General features: G+C 41.2%; 1 protein-coding gene across 1 annotated transcript in view; it reads right to left on the bottom strand.

Annotated features, from left to right (window-relative positions):
- The window catches only part of KIAA1549L (KIAA1549 like), a 1,247,838-nt gene that overhangs the window by 25,199 nt on the left and 1,209,029 nt on the right, over positions 1 to 13,610 (bottom strand).

The following is a 13,610-nucleotide window of genomic DNA, read 5'->3' as shown; positions in this document are numbered from 1 at the left end:
CGGTTATCCCCCTCGTCCGATACAGACTCACTTATGGAGCCTGGACTAGCATCTATGATAACAAAAAACACTTTATAGTACTCAACAGCTTTTTGTTTTGTACTTTATATGGCGTTAATGTTATATTAAAAAATTACCGGGGGGCGATCCGGCCGGTGGCCCCTGTGGGTGGTACTCCTCCTCCTCCTCCTCCTCCTCCTCTGGTGGCTGTAGATCCACCGGGGGCTCGGGCACATGCTCTCCCTCCTCTGCGGCCCCTTGCTCCTCTGGGGGTTCTTAAGAAAATATAAAGTTTAATGTGGTTGCGTTATGATACATATAGGACTGTGGGGGGTACATTGAAATATATGGCGGACTACGTAGCCTACCTTATACAAGGACTATGGGGGTGAATTTGAACACATTGTGGAATATGTGGTGCAGTATAATATATGGAGAACTCTGGGGTGAATGAAACTTCATGGAGAACTCTAGGAAATTCATTACAGTTCATGGAGGACTATGGGATGCATTCTAATATCTGAAGGGTTATGTGGAACCCTTTATACTATATGGAAGGCTATGTGGGGGCCAATATTGTATTTGGAGAACTAGATATGAGGGGGTACAAAAATACAAGCAGGAGATGGAATTTTTTTGTGCTGAGGGAAAAAGACCCACTACCCACAGCACCCGGCTTTGCCATGCTCTCTCTGATATGGGAAAAGCTGGGTGGTGAGGGAATGATGTTTTGCCAAGCATGGCGAAGCTGGGTGCCAAGGACAAGAGGTATATCAGAACATATGAAAACTGTGTGCTGATAGAGGGTTGTCAGTTCATGGGAAATATATATATATATATATATATATATATATATATATATAATAAATATATATACATTAAAATATATATATTTATTATTTAAATATTATCTGTATATATTTATTTTTATAATTATATATATATATAATTAATATATTATATATTTTTATAATTATATATATATATAATTAATATATGATATATTTTTATAATTATATATAGATATATATTATGTATATTTTTTTTTTATTATTATATATATCTAAATATATTTTTCGAATTGTATCTATATATCTATATATATATATATATATATATATATATATTTTATATGTTTTATATATATATATATAATCTATCGATCTATAAAATATATGTATAGACTTATATATATATGATATATATATATATATTATTTATATATGTATTATATATTTATATATTTATTTTTAGAATAAATATATATATATACATATATATATATAGATAGATATATATATATATATATATATATATATATATATATATATATATATATATATATATATATATATATATAAAAATAAATAGATATATATTTAAGAACACCATTATACGTTGCCAAGGCACACTCATCTGCGCCTACCTTGGTTTTGTAACTCTGCTTGTATGGCAGAGATCCGGGCACTGGAGCGGTACCGCAGATCCGCTAATTTTTTTCGGATCTGGGCGCAGGTGCGCTCCAAATGAAATCTCCTCCTCAACCCACGTTGGATCCTGCGCAATACCGCTTTCTTATGGAGAAGTGGATGCTCTTGCGCCTCACGGCAATCATAATCGCGAGCATCCACTTCTCTAATTAGGTACCGGACCTCCGCCTCTCCCCAAGCTGTTGCCCTCCTGCGTGCCGCCATTGTTCGCTGGTGTGTCTACGTAGCAAACGCAGTTGCGTCACCCGCGGTAACGCCTCTTCACATCTGATTGGACCGATAGCGTCACGTGAACGCTAGCTCCAATCAGATTGGGGTGGACGTTGTTGATCCTGCTCCAGCCAATGGCCGCCGTCGGCCATGGCGGGATTGTTGATTTGTGAAATATTACAATGCTATGTTTGAAGGTGAAAGTGCGACGCACTTTTAACAAATCAGAATGATCTTTGCTGCAGAAATGAGATCGCGCCATGACGCAAATGCTGTGTCAAGGGGTCGTGGTATCACACACTGCGAGCGCACATACAATTATAAGAAATCGAAAAAGAGATGTCGTTTGAAGGTTTCGGGGACGCACAAACGTCCCCGTTTAAAAACCCCAAATGAAAATATATAAGGCTTCATATTCATAATTTGGGGCCTCCGGGGGTGATGTAACGGCAGCAATGGTGGTACTGCTCCCCACAGTAGCCCTTAATAGTGAATGAATGACAAACAAATCTTGTGGAAAGTTAAAACAACTGTTTATTAAAGTAATCATTTTGCAAAAATGACATTTTATTATAAATGTGATGAACATAACAATACAAGTAACCATATATTTTAAAATTAGTATAAATGTGATGAACATAATACAAGTAACCATATATTTTTTAAAATTAAGAAGGGAAGTTTCTAAAACCAATCAATACAAGAAAATAAAACTCAGCATAATAAATGTGCTCAATACAAGTTTATCTAATGCTGCCACGTAATTGCACCAGGACCATTAAAATATTGGCAGTACTTTTCTCGACAGGCCTTCGCATCATCGGTATTTCTGCCGGGCGCCAATGGTTGAAGTCCTGCGATTGCGGGATCTTCAGAATGCCATTCGCCAAGCACCACTTCGCCATTTAAGTCATCAGAGTCTACAAAGCCTGTTGGACAGTACGTAATAGCATCTCGCCGTCGAAGAAAGTTGTGAAGGGCGCAACAGGCCAAAACAACTGCGTCTATTGATGGTAGACTCAGGTTAATTGGTGTGTGGAAAACGCGGAAGCGATTTGCCATTATCCCAAAGGCATTTTCCACAACCCTGCGTGCCCTTGATAATCTATAATTGAACCTTTGTCTTTCCGCCGTTAGACTTTTCTGTGGGAATGGTTTCATGAGATTGGGATGAAGTGGGAAGGCTTCATCGCCCACAAATACAAAGTTAAGGTTTGCGGTAGTGTCAGAGTTGGGGGGCAAATGCAGTTCACCATTTTGCAAACGTTCACCAAAGCCTGTGTGTTCTAAAACCCCACCGTCAGAAACCCGGCCATTCATGCCAACATCAACAGCAATAAATTCGTAATTGGCATTCACAAGGGCCATTAGGATGATGCTGAAATAGCCCTTATAGTTATAAAAATAGGAGCCGCTGTTCAGTGGTTGAGTGATCCGCACATGTTTCCCGTCCAAAGCACCACCACAGTTTGGGAACTGCCAAAGGTGTTCAAAATCGGTGGCAATCTTCTGCCATTCCTCCACAGTTTTGGGGAACTCAATGTAGTTACGCAGACTGTGGAAAATTGCTCTACATGTCTCCGGAATAAGAATGCTGAGCAGGGACCTTGAAATTGCAGAAGAAAAATGTAAGTCTTGCAGGGAGCGTCCGGTGGCCAGGAAACGCAGCGTGACTGCCAATCTTTCATCTGCCGGGATGGCAGCACGCATCGCTGTATTCTTGCGCTGAATAATTGGCGTAACTCTTTCGAGTAAAAGGCTAAATGATTCTTCTGACATCCGCAGAAAATTGCGGAAATCCTGAGGATTATTTTCCTGGAGCTCTCTTAGCAGTTGCATGTGGGAGTATTTGTACCTCTTCTGCAGCCACTCTCTGGTCCACATGCGGCGCTTTCGTTTGGAACGCCTCTGTTCCACTTCACGTAGCCGACCGGCCTCAAACATCAATGCAGCACCCAGCACAACACGCTGCATGTCGTTCATGTTGTCCACACTGCAAAAAAACATGTAAAGATGAGAAAAGTTGCTATAAACCAATCACATTTTTTGGGGGGTGTAAAAGAGACACTAAAATGGCCGCCCCCATAGAAGTGCACCACTTCTAACTGTGTCAGAGAACCAAATGGCGGCTGTAACTGTGTCAGAGAAACAAAATGGCGGCTGTAACTGTGTCAGAGAAACAAAATGGCGGCTGTAACTGTGTCAGAGAAACAAAATGGCGGCTGTAACTGTGTCAGAGAAACAAAATGGCGGCTGTAACTGTGTCAGAGAAACAAAATGGCGGCTGTAACTGTGTCAGAGAAACAAAATGGCGGCTGTATCAGAGGGACAAAATAACCAGCAATACTACATAAGGACACATAAAAGGACGATGGACGCACAAAAGGACATATGTGTACAGATAACAACCAACCACTTTGATGATCCGCAAAAATAATTACTATCTATAAACACAAATACTTTCCATACTATAACAAAAACATGGAACAAGTAACATAGACTTTACGAAAATGACTTACCACGTCCAGAAAATGCAGCCGTCTATGCTATCTATTAATAATCGCAGTTTCGATCCTCCCAGCGACACGCTCGGGAACGAATGAGGGATATACAAGTGCAGATGCGGCTTTGATCCGAAAACCAAGCAAGCGGGAACAAAGCACGAATGAATCTGTAATACAGCGACACGCTCGGGAATGAATGAGGGAAGATGCAGCTTTGATCCGAAAACCAAGCAAGCGGGAACAAAGCACGAATGAATCTGGGTGTAGTCACCGGTTTGCTCCTAGAAGACTCAAAAGGGAACAAAGCATGAAGTGATACCCAATCAGAGCGCAATAGTGTTCTCATTGCTAACCAATCGTTGCAGAGAGGGGGCGCGGAAATGGCGACGTAACTAAACACTATTGTTCTCAGCGCCAACCAATGGGCGCAGAAGGGGCGTGGAAACGGGGACGCAACAACACGCCTTCGTGCATCTCATCTAGGTCGTCAACGAAATCGTAAATAGGGTGTCAAACATACAGATTCATGCAGCCCAGCAGGACTCCAACGAGCCAAAAATGGCCCAAGCTGTTCGGCATCGATCAGCGATTTCGCAGCAGGGGGTGAATCGTTGGTACGTGTCAAACATGACGAGATCGCAATTGAAGTCGTTCTTGCGTCACAGAAACTGTGACGTAGTAACGATCTCGTTGTACGATCTCGTTATGTGTGAAGTGGCCTTTACCTACAAGTGTATGTTATCCTTAAAAAGTCTCTTAAACCCTTAAAATAATTGGTTGGTTCAGGTCAGATAATATTTTTCCCACCATGAGCCCTTATTTGTGTAATGTTCCTGTACCCATTGTTCCCTTATCATGGTTATTTCCCATGTTTCATCCCCAATCTAGTAATTCTCCATAAGGTTCTATGTGAGATAATCCAGCACTATGTGTGTTGTGACCCTCATTCTGCTGGTATGATGACTCTTTACAGCGGCTGCTGTCTCCAGATGGGTTTTTCCTCAAGCTTCATGGAAGTTGCTGTGGTCGGGAAAAGCTGGATCGGCCCATCTGATTCCGACTCAGGGCTCATTCTGACTTGTCTTTTTAGGATCACCCAGTTTCCTTGCTGGAGACCACGTGCTCCTAACACTGATTTAGGATCTGGAATTGGAGGATACACATGTTTAACACACTATATAGGCAGTTGTATAAGGCTCGTACATCACTGGTCAGGATAGCACACTGTATCTGAAGTATCTGTGAGAAATATAATTAAGTTCTAGGTGCTAAACCAAAAAATATCTTATATAAAGATCTAATTATTAAGAAAAAGGAAAATTTGTTACATGATTTGCCAACGTCCACCCTTATCTTGTGGATTGTTATGTTATAATCATTTTAATTCCAAACAACATACACCCATGTGACTATAGACACAATTAAATATTCCAATAAAGGAGGGGGCAGGGATCGGGGCAATGGCCCTAAACTGTCCCTACCTTGCAGCGGAGGTCGGCACCCTATAAGGAGAATTGGCACCCCCGCTCACCGACGGCTCACCCTTCCTATCCCTACACTTCTAATGCTAATACGTGCTGCTAGGGTCAGTGAAGAAAAATAGAAACCGTGAGATACAGGGGATAAAGAGGCGCAAATATACAATTATATATATCCAATTCATTCCCAAAGATTAAATATTCAAACTCTGTATTTTACATAGCTGTTTGGTAGCTTAAATCAATATGATCTAGCAAATTCAAGGACCAAACCCTAAAAGAAATTAAATATCTCACATGTATAACATGTACCCACTGTACATGTACCCACTGTATCAATATAATAACAATAAGGCAAGGTAAAGTCATGAGGAGATCTCGTCCAATCACAGACCCTCCACTGTCCAATTCACACTCAGACTAATAAAATAAACGCATATTTGTCAGACACTTAGCATGAAAGAAGCCCAACGCGTTTCTCCTCTTTTCACAATGGCAGACAGGGGTTCATCAGGGGAATCCCCAGGTACTGATCTCTATAATGACCTCTGCTATAGAATATGTACTTTTACCACTTTTTAGGAACTCCATTTTTACATACCACCTGCATCATGAGTTTTTCAGCAGTAATGTTTTCCATACTGGATATGTTTCACAGCAGGCCTGAAAAGAAATTCACACAACAAGCACAAAACTCATATAAACCTACTCATGGTAGATGTACATGACTAATCTGCAATCACTGGAGCAGTAGAGCGGATGAGGGGGTGCTTCTACGAGGTCTTTACAGTTTTTTTCTACCTTAATAGGCACACGTCTTACAAGACTGGATATGTCTGGCCACCTGGGTACTGAAGCAGTGGTGCCGCCCATATCTTGTCCATCCCAACACCTTTGTCACATGTGTTACCTGGGCCTTTATTGAGTAGAGCGCTCATGGCAGAGAAAGCTTACCGCCCTTTATCCACAGACCTTCCTCAGTCAGCTGGCTCCCTGCGTCTCACACTCCGTCCCTTGCTGAATCGCTTGTTCCTGTAGGGATTTAAAAACACAAGGTGTGACCAATGTCACAGACGTGACAGGAGCCACCGAGTTACTGGTCTTCATTGGTAAAGGACTCTCAACTCTAGGCCCATTCACTGCTTCTTTGTTGTCTGCACCTGTGCAAGCATCTCCTCCGGCTGCTGCCTATATCCACATTTTGACTATCTTACCCCCCTCCGCTCTACAAACCACAGTGATCGCAAATCTTCATCTCGTTCTCCTAATTCGATGAGAGAGGAGCGAGTGGTTCGATTTTTATTACATCATGTTGCGTAACCTCAGCATATCCAGTGCAGAATCAACCAACATCTTGGTATCTGGATCCATCTACGAAAAAACTCAAAATCTGCATTAGCAATGGGCTCATCTGAGACATGTTCAAAACCTGACGATTCTTGTTACAGCAGAGCAATCATAAGATATATTTGTCTGCTGTATCCTGTCATAGAAATAAAATATAAAGAAAACGTAATAGAAAAACTCAATTTGATGAACAAATTAGAACCTTAAATAATATGTGTGATTTTCCACATCATCTTTCCCCCCCTTTTGAATCTATTATCCAAAACATAATTAGATTAAAAAAAGTGTGTGGCCCCGGAGCGCTACATTTAGGCATGAAAGTCACATTGTATAGATTGTACCTAACCGGGTACACCATAAATATTATGTTATGTGTAACCTTATAATGGAAAACTATTATTATTATTATTATTATTAATAATAACTATAATAATAACGTAGCACAACCTCTGGATATTGGATATAGAGGCATTCATTTTTGAAAAATTGAGGAGATCATCAGCATCTCTGTGATACTGTCCTATAACTTGAAGGGATAAAAGAATCTAGAACAAATAAACTGGCCATGTGGGAACAAATATGAAATAAAAATTAATTTTCCAAACAAATCACTACAAAATGCTGATTTGCCATAGAAAATTATCTATCTAACAGACTTCTGACTTCTATGCTTGAATATCTATCAATAAATCTAAACATGTCCACAGTTAATTTTTATGCCTTTGGGATAAAATTAGTAAAATAAACTATTTGCAATTACTTTTTCCACTATAATTTACAATGAATTAAATGTGGAAACCTCTTTTTCTTTTTTTTTTTTTTCTTTTGGCCTTTTTATGACAAAATAGTAGATAGGACAAACCTCCCCCCTTCCCCTTGTAACTTGAAACTCTAGTGGAAAAACCTGTATTTCCCTCCTCCCTCTGAAGCCATAAGCAAGCATTTTTTTTTCTCTCTCTGCATGATGCAAGTTGGGGTCCATTTCTTCCCTTGGATATATTATTATTTATTTTATTTTAATTTATTTATTTTATTTATTTATTTTTAAAACATGCAACTCTCAGGATCAATCTATCAGATCCATAACTGGAATATTTATTTATTTTCATCAGATCTGTTTTAAGATACGTTTATTTCAAGGTTTTTCTCTTATTCTTTTATTGCTTACTAATTAATAAGATATTGCTCCTTGTGACTGTCCTGACTCAATCCAACCTGCACACTGGATCTGTATTAAGTGTCTTCTACAACTACCCGATCATTCAATATTCCATCTTTTAGTACTATAAACGTTTACTAACTCTTCATAGGTTATTCAGTGAGAGCAGTTTTGTCAACGTCACTGAGAACTCCACACAGATTTACTAACAAAATGGCCATTGCCAGAATAGCACATGGCTTCTTTGTGTAAAGCCAGCTTTACACCTTACAATTAGGTATGCGATCTCGTATGCGATGTGACACGCCCAGGTCGCATATGCGATTGAATGAGATTGCACGTAGGTCGTTCATTTGCTGTCACACGTGCGTTAGTAGTCTATGTTAAATTGATCAATTTTGTGTGCGATCCTTTAGATCATGTGTTCTGTGACGTATGCATTGGGCACCCTTTTTTTTTTATTTATTGACTTGACAAGCGTGTGTAATGTGTAGGGATGTGTTTTTACTATGTCATCTGCCATTCAGCTCTGCTACATGGCCGCTGACAGCAGACACAGACAGCGATGTAGCAGCGGTGAATGGTAGTTGACAGCATAGTTACATAGTTACATAGTTACTTAGGTTGAAAAAAGACCTAGGTCCATCTAGTTCAACCTTCCTCCACCAGTTGTACATTTAGTCACTAAGTCATTTATAACCAACAATGTTTTGTGTACTGAGGAAATCATCCAGCCCTTTTTTAAAAGCTGTTATAGTATCTGCCATTACTACCTCTTGTGGTAGGGCATTCCACAGTCTGACCGCTCTAACTGTAAAGAACCCTTTCCTATTTAGGTGTCGGAATCGCTTTTCTTCCACTCGCAGTGAGTGCCCCCTGGTCCTTAGTATTGTTTTCGGAAGAAATAAGTTATGTGCCAGTCCTTTATATTGACCACACATGTATTTATACATATAAATGAGATCTCCTCTGAGACGTCTTTTTTCTAAGCTAAACATATCTAACTTTTTCAATCTGCCATCATATGGGAGGCCTTCCATTCCTTGTAATAGTCTAGTTGCCCGCCTTTGAACTGACTCTAACTTCTGAATGTCCTTTTTAAAATGTGGAGCCCAAAACTGGATCCCGTATTCCAGATGTGGCCTTACAAGTGATTTATAGATGGGTAACAATACGTTGGGATCACGGGATCTAATCTCTCTTTTTATACACCCTAGAATCTTGTTTGCTTTAGCAGCTGCTGCCTGACATTGAGTGCTGCTGCTCAGCTTATTTGTAATGAGAATACCCAAGTCCTTCTCCTGTTCTGTAGTCCCGAGTTTACTTCCATTTAATGTATACGCAGCTATAGGATTACTCCGTCCTAGGTGCATTACTTTACATTTATCAACATTAAATCTCATTTGCCAAGTATCTGCCCATTCTGACATCTTATCCAGATCTTTTTGTAATATTGTACTATCCAGGTCAGTTTTTAATATCCTACATAGTTTGGTGTCATCGGCAAAGACTGACACTGTACTATCAATCCCATCCACAAGGTCATTAATATAGAGAGTAAAAAGAATTGGTCCTAGCACAGATCCCTGCGGCACCCCACTGCTGACTATAGCCCATTTAGAGAATGTAGCATTTATGACTACTCTTTGTTTCCTATCTTTTAGCCAATTCCTTACCCAGTTGCATATTGTGTCCCCTAGTCCTTGCTTCTGGAGCTTTAGTATAAGGCTATTATGTGGTACAGTATCAAATGTCTTTGCAAAGTCCAAATAAATCACATCAGCTGCATTACCAATATCCAGGTTTGCACTTACCCCCTCATAGAACCCCAACAGGTTGGTTAGACACGACTTATCTTTCATGAATCCATGCTGTTTGTCAGTTATCATATTATTTTCTGCAATATATTTTTGCATGTCATCCCTTAAAATGCCCTCAAAAACTTTGCATACTACTGATGTCAGGCTTACTGGACGGTAGTTGCCTGGATCTACCCTCTTACCTTTCTTAAATATCGGTACCACATCAGCAATCCTCCAATCCTGAGGCACCAACCCTGTTACAAGTGAGTCTAAAAAGATGAGATACAGCGGTCTGTCGATTACGGAGCTCAATTCCCTCAATATTCGTGGATGAATGCCATCTGGCCCTGGGGATTTGTCAATGTTTAATTTACTCAGACGTAGGCGTACTTCAACTTATGTAAAATTAATTATATCGGGTGGTGGACTTTGATTTTTCACTTGTTGAATGATCCCTGGTACAGTCAGTTCCTTGGTGAATACAGATGAGAAATGCCTATTTAATATCTCAGTCTTTTGTTTGTCCTCTATAACTAACTTGTTATTATATTTTAAGGGTCCGATACTATCCTTTGTTTTCCTTTTGGCATTAATGTATTTATAAAAGATTTTGGGATTTATTTTAATGTCATTGGCGATTTTTGTTTCAGTAGCTAGTTTTGCTTGTTTGATTTCTTTTTTGCATTGCCTATTGATATCTTTATACTCCTGCAATGCTATTTCTGTATTCTCAGCCTTTAAGATGTTAAACGCCCTTTGTTTTTGTTTTATTATACTTTGTACAGTCTTATTTATCCATAGTGGTTTCTTTTTATTCCTGGACATTTTATTACCAGAGGGTATAAGTTTTTTACAGGACTCTAGCAGTATATCCTTAAACTTACCCCATTTATGTTCGGTATCCCCAGTTACCATGACTCTGTCCCAATCTACACATTTAAGCTCTTCCCTTAATTTGTTGAAATCAGCTTTCCTAAAATTCCAGGTTTTAGCATTCCCCCTTTGAAATGTTCTATTGAATATTATGTCGAAGCTTACCATATTATGATCACTGGTGCCCAAGTGCTCCCGGACCTGTAGATTTGAAATTGTATCCGGTCTATTTGACAGGACCAGATCTAGCAAATTATCTCCCCTGGTCGGTTCATCTACCATCTGAGAGAGGAAATGGTCCTGAATGGTAGATAAGAACTTACAGCTTTTAGCAGAACCAGAAGATTCTATGTCCCACTGTATGTCTGGATAGTTGAAATCCCCCATAATAAGAACCCGATTATTATTATTAGCTGCCTTTTCAATTTGTTCCAGCATTTCACCCTCTATTTGTTCAGGTATGTCAGGAGGCTTATAGCAAACTCCAATTAGCATTTTTCCATTATTCCCCTCCCCATGTACATTTACCCATACTGACTCTACATAGTTGCTGTTCCCCTCAATGTCATCATACAACACAGGTTTTAGGTTAGATTTGATAAATATACACACCCCACCACCTTTTTGGACTTTCCTGTCCTTCCTAAATGTACTATAACCCTGTATGTTTGTCACCCAGTCATGGCTTTCATCCAGCCAGGTTTCCGTAATGCCCACCACATCATAATCCATGGTTGACATAAGAGTCTCCAATTCATTCATTTTGTTTGCAAGACTTCTTGCATTTGCCAGTAGACATTTAATCCTATTAACACCTTTATTACTCCTAGCCTCCCTACGTTCCTTGTATGTCCCATCCCCCCCTAATCCTTCATTGACCCCTACCGTCTCCCTGTCTCTATCTGCTCTATCTATCCCCTTATTTGCTCCACTACCCTCCCTCCCCCCCGATCCTAGTTTAAAAGCTCCTCCATCCGTCTGACCATTTTCTCCCCCAGCACAGCTGCACCTTCCCCATTGAGGTGCAGCCCGTCCCTACCGTAGAGCCTGTAGCCGACTGAGAAGTCGGCCCAGTTCTCCATGAACCCAAACCCTTCCTTCCTGCACCAATTTCTAAGCCACATATTTATCTCCCTAAGCTCCCGCTGTCTTTCTAGTGACGCTCGTGGCACCGGTAGTATTTCTGAAAACACCACCTTGGAGGTCCTGGACTTCAGCTTCTCTCCTAGTTCCCTGTAATCATTTTTAAGGACCTTCCACCTGCCTCTAACTTTGTCATTAGTACCAATGTGCACCATGACCGCTGGGTTTCCCCAGCCCCACCCAGCAATCCGATCCCATCCGATCCGATCCGATCCGACCCCAGCCCCACCCTGTCTATCCGATCCACAATATGCCGAACCCGAGCACCCGGCAGACAACACACTGTTCGGCATTCACGGTCTCGGCGACAGATGACCCTGTCTGTCCGCCTAATTATAGAGTCCCCTACCACCAACATCTGTCTGGGCTTTGCTGCACTCCTATTTCCCTCCTTCCTACAGCAGTTGTTTTCCTGGTTGCTAGGAGCAACATCCTGCTGTAGTGACCCTAGTCCAGGCCCTTCATTCCTAATATCAGCCAAACAGGCATATTTACTAGGTTGTGCCAGGTCAGGACTAGGCTCCCTGACACTTTTCCCCCTACCTCTTCTTCTAACTGTTACCCAGCTACCTACCTCTGGGTCCTGATCTTCCCCACTTCCACCCTCCTCCATATCCCTGGCCCCAGCCAGAGAAAGCTCAGTGAGCTCTAAACTCCTCTCCAGGTTTGCAATGCCCCTTAGTGTTGCAAGCTGCTTATTTAGATCAGTTACCTTGGCTTCCAAATACGCAACATGCTTGCATCGAGTGCAGACATATTCACCCTCGAACGGCTGCTCAAGGCATGCATACATCTGACAAGATACACACCTGGTAGCATTGTCCATGGAGCACCTATCAAATGGGGATCAACAGTAAAGTAGAAAAACAAAGAGAAAAAAACAAAAGAAACCCAATGGGAAACGTATAAGGATAAATTCAAACTATGTTCTTGTGTCAAACTATGTAATTGTGTTGAAACTATGCACTTATCTTAAATTCAGCACTTTACTTGAATTCAGCACCTCGCTCGCTGAATTCAAGCAGACACAGACACAGACAGAGCCGCACAATCAGAATGAACTCGGGTGAACCTCACCCGACTTCATTGTCATGCTGCGGCTCTGTCTGTGTCGCGTCCTGATTAGAGGTCACCTGTGAAGGACTCACCGATGACCGCTAAACTCCTGAGTGACTGAAGTGAGCAGCCCTCTCTCATATACTCACCGATCCCCGGCCCGGCTCTGCACGGCGTTCACACTGCTCCGGCGGCTTTTACTGTTTTGAAAAAGCCGGCCGCCCATTAAACAATCTCGTATTCCCTGCTTACCCCGCCCACCGGCGCCTATGATTGGTTACAGTGAGACATGCCCCCCACGCTGAGTGACAGGTGTCACACTGCACCCAATCACAGCAGCCGGTGGGCGTGTCTATACTGTGTAGTGAAATAAATAATTAAATAATTAAAAAAAACGGCGTACGGTCCCCCCTAATTTTAAAACCAGCCAGATAAAGCCATACGGCTGAAGGCTGGTATTCTCAGGATGGGGAGCCCCACGTTATGGGGAGCCCCCCAGCCTAACAATATCAGCCAACAGCCGCCCAGAATTGCCGCATGCATTAGAT

This window comes from Anomaloglossus baeobatrachus, chromosome 10 (genome assembly GCF_048569485.1).
Source record: "Anomaloglossus baeobatrachus isolate aAnoBae1 chromosome 10, aAnoBae1.hap1, whole genome shotgun sequence".
NCBI classification, from domain to species: domain Eukaryota; kingdom Metazoa; phylum Chordata; class Amphibia; order Anura; family Aromobatidae; genus Anomaloglossus; species Anomaloglossus baeobatrachus.
This window is presented reverse-complemented; position numbering and strand designations above follow the sequence as displayed.